The sequence below is a fragment of the Poromitra crassiceps genome (assembly GCF_964638095.1).
Source record: "Poromitra crassiceps genome assembly, chromosome: 1".
Lineage (NCBI taxonomy): Eukaryota > Metazoa > Chordata > Actinopteri > Beryciformes > Melamphaidae > Poromitra > Poromitra crassiceps.
The window spans coordinates 109,687,486-109,700,980 of record NC_139623.1 but is presented as its reverse complement, the minus strand read 5'-3'; the positions used below and the strand labels follow the sequence as shown (position 1 = coordinate 109,700,980).

Sequence of the window (13,495 nt, the reverse complement as noted above, 5' to 3'; positions counted from 1 at the left end):
TCCATGGCTGGGCCTAGACACCCAGGCCAGCCACCCCCACCTCCAGGCTGCCAAAAAAAAGGAAAATCAACTCCATCAAAACAAGTTATAGGAGAGCAACGCCCACAGTGTGTAGCCTACATACTGTACATAGCTCAGTCTCCGACTCAGTCAGTGCTATAGGCTATATCCTGAGTTTCTGAAGTGTTGCAACTGTATTGATCGTAATGCATATGACTTCAGTTTATCGTACCCACCCACCCATCCATATGCCAGAGCGCATTGGGACCTTTGCAGTGACAATGCCTGTGTCTCCACTGTGAGTCTGTGTCCTGTGTATTTTCATTTAAATTGCCGTAATCTTGAGATTGATTATTCACAGATGATCTTGTACAACCAAATGCAAACGTCGGGCCGTGCGTTGTGTAATATGAAGACATTTGGATTCAGGTGTGTCCAAACGCCCATCCCCCGTGCCCGTGCATGCAGCATAAATTATTCTTATTGCCGTTATTAAGGAGAGGTCAGTTGATTTGCCACTTAAGGAATGGTAAGTAGGCTATGATCACATGTGGTCTCAAACACCAAGTACTTTCGTAGGCTATGGTTAGACTACACTACACAGCGTTTTTATGGTTAATATTAGTCAGAACTTAAGTTATTTTTGCCCGTAGGCTAATAAGCTTATGTTGAATTTTGGCATTTTGTTTACAATAACAAGTCGATTTTGTCATTCAGACCACCCACCCACTAGTCTTTTGCACATCCCTAACGGTGATGTTATAAAGCCAAAGTACTACTTTTAAGTGCTTTTGAGATGTTGACTTGTTAACAACGTAATAAACACTCAATCTATATTAGATTTCTGTAAGGTAGCCAGCTGGTCTTTCTGCCATTCTACCACCACCCGCTTTCTGTTCCTCAGCCCAGAAGAACCTCAAGTGTCGTTGCTGTTCACAATTTTGGATTTGAGGATTTCACAATGTGTTTGATCCCCAGGAAAGTGTCAGTGACAGTGTCAATAGAGCCAGCCTGCATTCACATTGAATATCTATCACATGCCACTGTATACTCAGATTTGATCAATTATGTACTAAATCTATTCATTCATGCGCTGTTGGTGCCAAGTTCTCAGCAGTGACTGGGATCAAATATTTCAAAGGCACAGTGAAAACAACTCTCATGCCCTTAGGAACATAAATATTAATCCTTGACTTGTTTATTTCTAGTTCTGAAATATTCATAGTTGTTTTTGCCACTTCCAGAAAAGAAAAGTGGAACAAACTTCCCAGTGAAGCGATAGTCATATCCTAGCCATGCGCTCTCTGAACATCTTGCTCACTTCATTTCCAATTTTGTTTGATGTACATCTGTCACGGGGGCCTTTGCTTTCTCTGTAGTCTTGGCCTCTGCTCAAACAGGCCCGTTCTACAAGGGATCATATTTGAAAGAGCTCAGCCTCGATGCTTGAGTCTGGATCATCAGGCTTGCAGCGTGACCTTTTTGAAATTTCGCTGTGCCACCGAAGGCACTTAGAACGTATCACATTACATCATCACATTTAATGCTGAGTGTATGGTGCCATAATTGTGTTTCTCCTTTTCTTCGCATAACTGTTCCGCTCAGACGGTTATTTCTCCTATAGGCACGGAAGTTGTAGACAGGCTTTCTTAATCACTTGACCCATATAGGGCTGTCTTTTTACACAATTCCAGTGGCAAACTGGTTTTGCTGAATGCAGTTCAAGTAATGAGCGCTCGAGTGTTGACATGTGGAGACTTTTCAGACCGTCTCTGTTTTGTCTGGCAGCCCCTTGGAGTGCAATGTTGCATGTTATTGTGTCAAACATGAGCATTTCTGAGACATCATCTCATGTATTTAAATAGAGGATGATTGTGTCCTCATTCTGTCTGAATGACTGAGGTGAGGAAATAATGACTTCTTGCCACTTCAAAAGCGCCACAAAAAAGCTCGGCCGTAGAAACAACAAACTGCAAAAACCCAAAGAAAGCAGTGGAAATGGGTCCCTGGATGCATTAGGGTCTTTTTAGAACAGGTGAAGTTCCATCTGAAGCTGGGGATGGAAGCGTCACCCCAGTGTGTCACCAACATCCCTTCAAATTCCTTATTGTTTTTCTCCATTGGATTTCTGTTTTTCTAGTTTTTCTCCATTTTCTCCCTGTTTTTCTCCATTGGAAAATGAGCCGGCACACCCAAGTGTGTTTTGGCAGCAGAAAAAAAAAAAACGACGATTTTTCAGTGTCACTTGAGCGCTACTTCAAAGATGTCTTAATCTGCAAAGACATCAAAAGTCAAATAAAACGCAGCTCAAACTCTGTTCAGATGTTTCCTAATTTCTACACAAAGTCTGAGTCGCTGGAGGTGAAGTGTGGTGGCAAGCAACGTCTAAACGAGAGGTTTCTAAATGAAGCAATGAAGCAGAGCTGTAATTAGCACTAATAGCTCGTCAGCTGCATCGCCTCCAGGGAAAGACATACAGACTGAGTAGCGGAAACACTCGGCTTTAGTTGGAACAAATTTCTAATGATTCGGAAGGTGCCCAAAGAGGACGGGTTATTCATTACCGCTAAATGCTAGTCAGATGATTAAAAGATGAGTGGGAGCGATTGATCAGAGGTGCTTTTGCTTGTCTCGATGGACCTAACACTTAAGGATATATATATATTTAAATATTGTGTGCCTCGTATTTTATTACTAATGCAAAACTGATTATGCTGTATGTATGCTAATGAGATTAGCTAATGATAAAATGTGGTACCAGTCCGGGGCAAAGAGCTTTAAGTGAACCCTCGCACGCAACTCTTTGTTCCATTAACATGTTCAAAGACCATAAACCACTGCTTACAGCTACACCAGGCACACTAAAGCCACACATGATCCGCGGTAAAACAGCTCTGCGCCCCGGCTGTCTCGTTGTATTCCTATGGGGGAGAGTGTTGGTGCTAGGCGGCAACGCTACCCTTGGCGACGCGCACAGCTCGATTTTGACACTTTTGCGCTGCTCCCAGAGTTCAAAATATCTCAACGCTGACCTACTTGTCGCTACATGACCTTTCATGAGCGCAACCAATCAGAGGAGGAAAAGAAGATAGCCGGTGCTCGCGCCGTTGCTGCTCGCCTCTTGTCCTGCAGATTTGCGCTCCGCTCTTCCTCCTTGCGTTGAGAAAAGCGCACAATGCTTATCATGTGAAGTGGGCTTAACTGCTCCACTGCTTACAGCTACACCAGGCACACTAACTGCTCCACTCATGCTTACAGAGGCACACTAACTGCTCCACTGTTTACAGCTACACCAGGCACACTAACTGCTCCACTGCTTACAGCTACACCAGGCACACTAACTGCTCCACTCATGCTTACAGAGGCACACTAACTGCTCCACTGTTTACAGCTACACCAGGCACACTAACTGCTCCACTGCTTACAGCTACACCAGGCACACTAACTGCTCCACTGCTTACAGCTACACCAGGCACACTAACTGCTCCACTCATGCTTACAGAGGCACACTAACTGCTCCACTGTTTACAGCTACACCAGGCACACTAACTGCTCCACTGCTTACAGCTACACCAGGCACACTAACTGCTCCACTGCTTACAGCTACACCAGGCACACTAACTGCTCCACTGCTTACAGCTACACCAGGCGCACTAACTGCCCCACTGCTTACAGCTACACCAGGCACACTAACTGCTCCACTGCTTACAGCTACACCAGGCACACTAACTGCTCCACTGCTTAGACTACACCCTAGTTCCTCATTGCGCGGCTCGCGAGACGCTGGCGGCTCTCGAAGCTTTAGTTGGCGGCTCTAAGAAATTGCAATTTCTTTTTTTTTTTCTTTCCCCCCCCCCCCCCCTGCTCTCCCCTAAATTTCAATAAACCTTTATGGCATATTATTACAATACAACAATACTGGTGTTGACAGTAATAGAAGGTGCCAAATCATTCAAAACAATAAGCATTTTGCTTTTAGGAGTATTGTGCCAGCGTGCAGCGCTGTTCCAAAACGTGTCAACGTGTGGGGAAACGCACATCCCATAATACAACTGTTCGCATCGCATCCCATAATAGTATGATGATACTTGGGATGCCATTGCGAACATAGATGTGAACAGGTTAGCTAAAACTTTAGCGTCGCAAGCGACGGCCCCCACCGTTGCGGTCGGGGTACGTTTCGAAATCCATCCAGGCCTGAAAGATTTTCTAGGTGAAACTGGTATGTGTGTGTGTGTGTGTGTGTGTGTGTGTGGAAAACAATAAAACACAAAAAAATGGTAGGCAGATGTGCTTGGTTGGGGTGGCTTTTGGTGTTTTGCGGTAAAAGTGGCTCTCCTATTGACTTTGTCCTGCCAGTGCGGCTCTCATCGAAGAAATAGTGAGGATCACTGGACTACACTAACACCAGGCACACCCAAACTGCTCTAGAGACCATAAACCTCTGCTTACAGCTACAGGCACACTAACTGCTCCAAAGACCATAAACCATTGCTTACCGCTACACCAGGCACACTAACTGCTCCACTGCTCACAGCTACACCAGGCACACTAACTGCTCCACTGCTCACAGCTACACCAGGCACACTAACTGCTCCACCGCTTATAGCTACACCAGGCACACTAACTGCTTACAGCTACACCAGGCACACTAACTGCTCAAAGACCATAAACCACTGCTTACAGCTACACCAGGTACAGTAACGGCTCAAAGACCATAAACCACTGCTTACAGCTACACCAGCCACATTAACTGCTCCACTGCTTACAGCTACACCAGGTACACTAACTGCTCCAAAGACCATAAACCACTGCTTACAGCTACACCAGGCACACTAACTGCTCCAAAGACCATACACCACTGCTTACAGCTACACCATGCACACTAACTGCTCCACTGCTTACAGCTACACCAGGCACACTAACTGCTCCACTGCTTACAGCTACACTAGGCACACTAACTGCTCCAAAGACCATACACCACTGCTTACAGCTACACCAGGCACACTAACTGCTCCAAAGACCATACACCACTGCTTACAGCTACACCATGCACACTAACTGCTCCACTGCTTACAGCTACACCAGGCACACTAACTGCTCCACTGCTTACAGCTACACTAGGCACACTAACTGCTCCAAAGACCATACACCACTGCTTACAGCTACACCAGGCACACTAACTGCTCCAAAGACCATACACCACTGCTTACAGCATACATGGGCAACATACGGCCCGCGGGCCGTATGCGGCCCGCGGGCGCCCCCTGTGTGGCCCGCGATGGAATTGCAAAAAAAAAAAAAAATTTTTTTTTTTTTTTTTTTTTTACAGTGCACCTGAACGCAACATGCAAGATACCCGCTGAATAAGTGTCCAAATGTTCATGTCATTCTGGCCAATACTCTTCTGATAGCATTTCAGTCTGGAATATGGAATATCTTTCAATAATATTTATGACTAAAAGGCTAAAAGTAATCTCATGTGTAAGAAATGACTGTTCTACATTGAAGTAGAAATTAAAATAATTGTTGGTTTTGGATTTATTTAGCTTCAAGAGTGCATTTTTGTTCTTGTGTGACCCTCAACACAGGCTTTGAGAATCCCGGGCCACTTACTGATACTTATGCTTAAATTAACCCACTCATATTCTGGTTTATTTCAAGAAAAACATTTTGGCTAGTGGAAATTCTAATTTGCTGGTAACTTTAAAATCTAGCAGCCATATTGGCAGGTGGTGAAAAAAGTTACTTTCAAGCCCTGCAGGGAGAGCAGGTGGTGACATAGGAGTGAGTGAGAAAAGGATCAAATATTGGTGGTTAAGACTGAATAATGACATCACAACTGTTAATTTAAAATGAGTTATTCCTCTAAACCTGGCTTCAAATGCCCAAAGTTTTTCGCGCTTGCGCCGTTCAGCCCTCAGCAAAAAATGGTAGCGAGGACATTTTCTTGTGGCCCTCTCTATCATCAAAGTTGCCCATCCATGGGTTATGGCATGACAATATTTGTTCGGCCCCCGGCAACAATCTGGGTTTCTCATGTGGCCCCCCATGAAAAATAGTTGCCCACCCCTGGCTTACAGCTACACCAGGCACACTAACTGCTCCACTGCTTACAGTTACACCAGACACACTAACTGCTCCACTGCTTACCGCTACACCAGGCACACTAACTGCTCCAGTGCTTACAGCTACACTAGGCACACTAACTGCTCCAAAGACCATACACCACTGCTTACAGCTACACCAGGCACACTAACTGCTCAAAAGACCATACACCACTGCTTACAGCTACACCAGGCACACTAACTGATCCACTGCTTACAGCTACACCAGGCACACTAACTGCTCCACTGCTTACAGCTACACCAGGCACACTAACTGCTCCAAAGACCATACACCACTGCTTACAGCTACACCAGGCACACTAACTGCTCCACTGCTTACAGCTACACCAGGTACACTAACTGCTCCAAAGACCATAAACCACTGCTTACAGCTACACCAGGCACACTAACTGCTCCACTGCTTACAGTTACACCAGACACACGAACTGCTCCAAAGACCATACACCACTGCTTACAGCTACACCAGGCACACTAACTGCTCCACTGCTTACAGCTACACCAGGCACACTACATGTAACTGCTCCAAAGACCATAAACCACTGCTTACAGCTACACCAGGCACACTAACTGCTCCAAAGACCATACACCACTGCTTACAGCTACACCGAGCACACTAACTGCTCCACTGCTTACAGCTACACCAGGCACACTAACTGCTCCAAAGACCATAATTCACTGCTTACAGCTACACCAGGCACACTAACTGCTCCACTGTTTACAGCTACACCAGGCACACTAACTGCTCCACTGCTTACAGCTACACCAGGCACACTAACTGCTCCACTGCTTACAGCTACACCAGGCACACTAACTGCTCCACTGCTTACAGCTACACCAGGCACACTAACTGCTCCACTGCTTACAGCTACACCAGGCACACTAACTGCTCCACTGCTTACAGCTACACCAGACCCGTGCCCAGAACGAAATCACAGGGGGGCATTCAATATCTGAGGGGGGCCCTACCAGGGGGCTGTTAGCCGGCATGCAAAGTGTCCCGGCAAAAAATGTTGGACGCTTTTAAGCCCGTTTTTAAGCCTTTTACAGCAATATCTCATTTCTCAGCATTCACTGTAGTAGCTGTGTCAATATATACTGTATTTTATTTCAATATATTGTTTTTCTAAGTTCTCACTGACACCTACCTCTTTGTGTGTTTTTTACACAAGTTAGGTTGTTGTTGCTGTCATTGATGATACTGTTGCTGTAATGCTAGAATTTCCATCTGGGGATGAATAAAGCACTATATATATACTGTATCTATCTATCTACTGTATCTATGTATCTATCTACTCTATCTATCTATCTATCTACTGTATCTATCTATCTGTATCTATCTACTCTATCTATCTACTGTATCTATCTACCTACTCTATCTATCTATCTATCTATCTATCTATCTACTGTATCTATCTGGTACTCTATCTATCTACTGTATCTATCTACTGTATCTATCTACCTACTCTATCTATCTATCTACTGTATCGATCTATCTACTGTATATCTACTGTATCTATCTATCTACTGTATCTATCTACTGTATCGATCTATCTACTGTATCTATCTATCTATCTAATGTATCTATCTACAGACATTTTTAACCAGTCCCTCTCCCTCTGGCAAGTTCCCCCCTGCTTCAAAACAGCAACAATCATCCCCATTCCCAAACAGCAGAAAGTGACCAGCCTCAACGACTGGCGCCCAATAGCCCTCACGCCCATAGCCAGCAAATGCTTCGAAAAGCTGGTTATATCACAGATCCGCCCCACACTCCCCCCGGACCACGACCCGCTACAATTCGCATACCGCCCCAACAGGAGCACAGCGGATGCAGTAGCACACGTGCTCCACACCGCCCTCTCCCACCTGGAGGGGAAGGACACCTATGTGAGAATGCTGTTCGTGGACTACAGCTCAGCATTCAACACCATAGTACCCTCCAGGCTGGTAAGCAAACTCAAGGATCTGGGACTAAGCACAGCAATGTGTGACTGGATCCTGGACTTTCTAACAGACCGCCGCCAGGTGGTGAAAGTGGGCAACCTCACCTCCTCCCCACTGACCATCAGCATAGGAGCGCCACAGGGGTGCATCTCCAGCCCCTTCTGGTATGACCTCTACACCCACGACTGCGTGGCGACTCAAACTTCGAACACCATCGTGAAGTTTGCAGACGACACAGCGGTCATGGGGCGGATCTCCAGGAGCGACGAGACAGCCTACAGAAAGGAGGTGGAGGCCCAATGGAACAATGGTGCCAGGACAACCACCTATCTCTGAACGTCTCCAAGACAAAGGAGATCATTGTAGACTACAGAAGGGGGGGGGGGGGGGGGCGCACACCCCCCAATCACCATCAACGGCACAGTGGTGGAAAAGGTGGACAGCTTCAAGTACCTGGGAGTCAATATCCACCAGGACCTGACATGGGCCAACCACACCGCCACTGTTGTCAAAAAATCCCAACAGCGACTACGGACTCAGGCGCCTGAAGAAATTCGGGCTAAGGCCAAAAATCCTCAGGGACTTCTACAGAGGCACCATTGAAAGCCTGCTGACTGGCTGCTTCACCACCTGGTACGGGAACTGCACCACCATGGACCGCAGGGCGCTAAGAAGGGTGAGGCGCGCGGCCCAGCACGTAACAGGATGTGAGCTGCCAGAACTGCAAGATCTGTACAACCAGCGGTGCCTCAGGAGGTCCCTGAAGATCATCAGACACAAACCACCCCCACAACAGTCTGTTCTCCCTGCTACCCTCAGGGAGGAGATACAGGGTCCCAAGAGCACGCACAAATCGCTTGAGGGACAGTTTCTTCTCGCAGGCCACGAAACTCCTTAACATATACAAATAGTGTAATAGCCGTACTGTACCGCACTGCAGCTGCTACCATCACGTATGACTAATGTTCAATAGTATGTTTAATTAGGTATATGCTATTTGCACCTAACAGAATGTCATTATGTTTAATTATGTTTAAAGTATGTTCATGCCATTTGCACATATGGGCAGTGAATACGCCACTGTCTGTGGCGTGTCTTACTGCTTTATTGCTTGTTGCCTCTTGTTTTTATTTATTTATCTTTTATTTTTTGCACTATGTTGTAACGGAGCCTACAGCACAAGAATTTCACACATGATACTTGTACTACGGAGTGACAATAAAAATCTTGAATCTATCTATCTATCTAAGTATCTACTCTATCTATCTATCTATCTATCTAAATATCTATTCTATCTATCTATCTATCTATCTAAGTATCTACTCTATCTATCTATCTAACCAGAGAAAAAGACATGTAGGAAAGATCTTGAGGATCACTCTGTTGGGCTTCTCTGTGCCAAGATCACTTGGCGCTGTAACCTAAAATGCTCCATTATAGCATACTAGCACTGCTAGGCTAGCTTCACTTTATCTTCTGATAATCATCATCAATAGACCAAATCAGCGGGATGTTTACATTTACTTCCGGGTACCCCTGAGGTCCACACATTATAATGGCGGTGGATGGCACAAACTGACGTGTTGAAGACAAAAACAGACAAAGAAGACAAAAATGGTTCGTCCGTGTTGTGTTGTTGTTTAATATCATTCATAACAACACTTTCACTAACGTTAGTGGAGACCAGACTAGCTAATTTACCTGTTGGACCAGACTAGAGTAGACTTGAAGCTAAATTAAATTGACGTGGCGTCAGTAGCTCTGTCTGTACCAGGCTCTTTCTCGCCGAGAAGAGCCTGGTGACGCGAGGTTACTCTGTCTGTAACGTTAACACTCTGCAAAAAAACAGCGAGTTTGACAGACAAACACACGTTATTAGCTAGCTAACACTACATAAAACAAACACAGAAGAAAGGCTAGATACGTCGGACAAGCATGTTTACCAACCGTTTAACCATTTACGGTAAATTGAAAGTAGTCGGCCGAAAACAACGAGAGGGTTTGACAGCATTTATTTGACAACACGCACATTTAAACCTGCCGCCTTCCCCAAGTGGTACCCGGAAGTAAATTTGTTTACATGGTGACGTCACGGTGATTTGGTCTATAGACTACTTGCACAACTCCACTACTTCCTGAAATGAGTAGGGCATCTTGGTTTCCTGTCCTACACTATTGGATGAACTGATTCATGTCAGGTGTGCCTGACTGCTGCAGTCACAACAACAGTGATCAGGCACACCTGATTAATCAGTTCATCCAATAGTGTAGGACAGGAAACCAAGATGCCCTACTCATTTCAGGAAGTAGTGGAGTTGTGCAAGTCACTGGCGCCGGAACAAGGGGGACATGGGGACATTTTGTCCCCCTTAAAATTTGGTCCCCCTAAAAAATTTTTTTTTTTTTTTTTTTTTTTTTTTAATCTGAGGGGGCAACTGCCCCTGACGCTTAGAGCCCACTTTACACTGTTTACACAGCCTGTGATGCTTGTTAAAGCCGTGATCGTTGTGGGATTATTACACCTGAGACAGACAGACCCAGGGATCAAGTTACAGAGAGCCCACTTTACACTGTTTACACAGCCTGTGACACTTGTTAAAGCCGTGATCATTGTGGGATTATTACACCTGAGAGACAGACAGACCTGGACTCTGTACTGCACTCACTGTCATTGGCTGCTGCTATAATCGTATACGGTTATTGTTATTTTATTTTTGTGTTGAGATGACAAGTTTTGCACTGTGTTTCGAAGTGATAATAATAATAATAATAATAAGTTCAGTGTTTCTGCCTGTGTTGCTGTCTGTTGTAGTGTAATTATAAAATGACCTAAAGGGAGAGCAGGTACCAAGTGAGTGAGAAAAGGAAAAATACTGAATAATTACATTACTACAGTATAATCCTAATGTTAATTAAAAATGAGATATTCATCTAAATATGGCTAAAAATCATCCAAACGTCCATAAAAACGTCAATTTTTCGTCGCCGCCCTTGTGGGCGCCGAAATAACACCGCCCTTCGGGGGCCGTCAAAAAAAAAAAAAAAATTGTGTCCCCCTTATTGCAAACTCGTTCCGGCGCCACTGGTGCAAGTAGTCTATTCATCCCTATTTTGACATCCTAGGAATACCTAGGATGGCGAAACACAACCAAAGATGGTGACCCGCCCTACTCTGCCTGTGATTGGCTAATACGTTGCCTTCCTTAGTTGGGATTGGTCAGGTCATTCCGTCTTAACAGAGATTTAAAGAGACAGTACAACAGTACAACGTTTCATGGAAAGAATAAATAAATAACAGATTTTCGTCAAGGCGGGCACAGCTGATTCATTGGGCGGGCCCGGCCCCTCAATGGCCGCCCTTGGTTACGGGTCTGAGCTACACCAGGCACACTAACTGCTCCACTGCTTACAGCTACACCAGGCACACTAACTGCTTCAAAGACCATAAACCACTGCTTACTACAGCTACACCAGGCACACTAACGGCCAAAACACACAGGACGCGGAGCACAGCCAGTTTTACTTTGTTTCGAACTTCGGAATCTCACACTATAAGCTGCTCCCTGCAGCGCACCAACTGGACAATGTCTATTTTCTCAAAATGGACCCCTATAAAACCATCCATTACGTCTGAAGGCGTCATTGACAATGGCATGGCCACCCACTCCGCCCCATGACGAACACGTCACACCTCCGCCATCTCCATACCGTCACTTTGCTTTAGTCCAGCAGCCCTGTTCTGTTTTTCTCTTGACCCTCGACTAGCTTATGGTTAGCTCTTAGCCAGCAGTGACACCTGTCTCCTCGTGTTCCATCAACCCCAACGTGAGCGGCGGATGAGGACTGCACGACTTTGTCGAACCAGCCCTCTTTGCCAGGAACGGCAGGACCCATTGTGAAAAGCTAAGAGTATTTTCTCTCGTGCTGTCTACAGCTAGCTTGGTAGTCTCTTTAGCTAGCCAGTCTGTGGCTAGCTATTAGCTGTTGAGTTACGCTAGGCTGAACTAATTTCCTCCCTGGCCGGGTGGATAGATGGCATAGTGTGAGATTCCGAAGTTCGAAACAAAGTAAAATGTTGGGGTTGTCCTACAACCCAGGTTTTATGAGTGAGAACGAGGAATCTCACACATCTAGCCTCGCTGCTTCTTTGGAACAGTGTGCTGCTAGACGCTGGAGTGACGGTATGGCAAGATGGCGCGGGCGTGACGTGTTCGTCATGGGGCGGAGCGGGTGGCCGCACCCATGTCATTGCCAATGACGCCTTCAGGCGTAATGGATGGTTTTATAGGGGTCAATTTTGAGAAATTAGACATTGTCCAGTTGGTGCGCTGCAGGGAGCAACTTGGCATAGTGTGAGATTCCTCGTTCTCACTCGTAAAACCTGGGTTGTAGGACAACCCCGTTTTCATTCAGCGCCCATGTTAACTGATCTGACCGTCCACACTGCCCGCGCCGCGGAGCGCTCACGCTCTGCTGCGCTTCTGTTCGGCGTCCGTTCTATTTTTTCCCCAAGCGAAAGAGAGAGAGGGAGGGGCAAATAGAGAGAGGTGGGAGTGACGTTGATATCTGAAGTGGGGTTTCAGCTGGTCATCCGGCACAGCAGAGCTAGAGAGGGACAGAGAGAGACAGAGAGAGAGACTACAGACCTACCTACACAACAACGTTGTTAACAAACACTCTTTGTCCTAATGTGGTCATTCATCACTGTTTACCCCAATCCCAAGACATGGACATGCCATGAACAGTTGTCATGAACACATTGTCTTATACATTTATGAGGTTATAAAATTACTAAAAATAAAAAATTAGGTAGATATGTGAAAACAAAAGATGAAGATGAGCAGAGTCTCTGATGCCCGGCGTGGAGAAATGCGCTCCTTGTGTGGACAGCCAGGCGCCCAAATGCACTTCGCTTCCGCCCCCTGTGTGTCCGCAGCCTAACTGCTACAAATGGCAGCGAGAGGTAATTGTTTGAAAATTTTTAACATCAACTCTCCAAAGTCATGTAGTGTGGTGTCAATAAACTGCACACAGCACGCGTCGCTCATGTTTACCAACCTGGCTCGTTTGTGACACTTTATACCAAAGGGACAAAAGACGCAAAGGATCTGTCTTTGGATGTAAAACTGCTCGCTGCTTTTTCAGAAACATATCAGTGTTTCCCATACATAAAGGAATTTGTGGCGGGCCGCCACAAAAGGATTTTGACCGCCACAAAAAGATGTTGACCAAAAAAGTGTTTACAGTGCACCTGAACGCAACATGCAAGATACCTGCTGAATAAGTGTCCAATAAATGTTCACGTCATTCTAGCCAATCCTTCTGTTATAGCATTTCAGTCTGGAATATGGAATATCTTTCAATAATCTATGATTTAGCTGCTAAATTGTCAAATACCTCCATCTGCTTGCTACCCAGGCACT

At 45.6% G+C, this 13,495-nt stretch overlaps 1 protein-coding gene across 1 annotated transcript in view; it reads left to right on the top strand.

Annotated features, from left to right (window-relative positions):
• Positions 1 to 13,495, top strand: part of thsd7ab (thrombospondin, type I, domain containing 7Ab) — a gene marked incomplete at both ends in the record, with an annotated part of 285,247 nt that overhangs the window by 103,376 nt on the left and 168,376 nt on the right. The gene's annotated exons all lie outside the window — the stretch shown is intronic.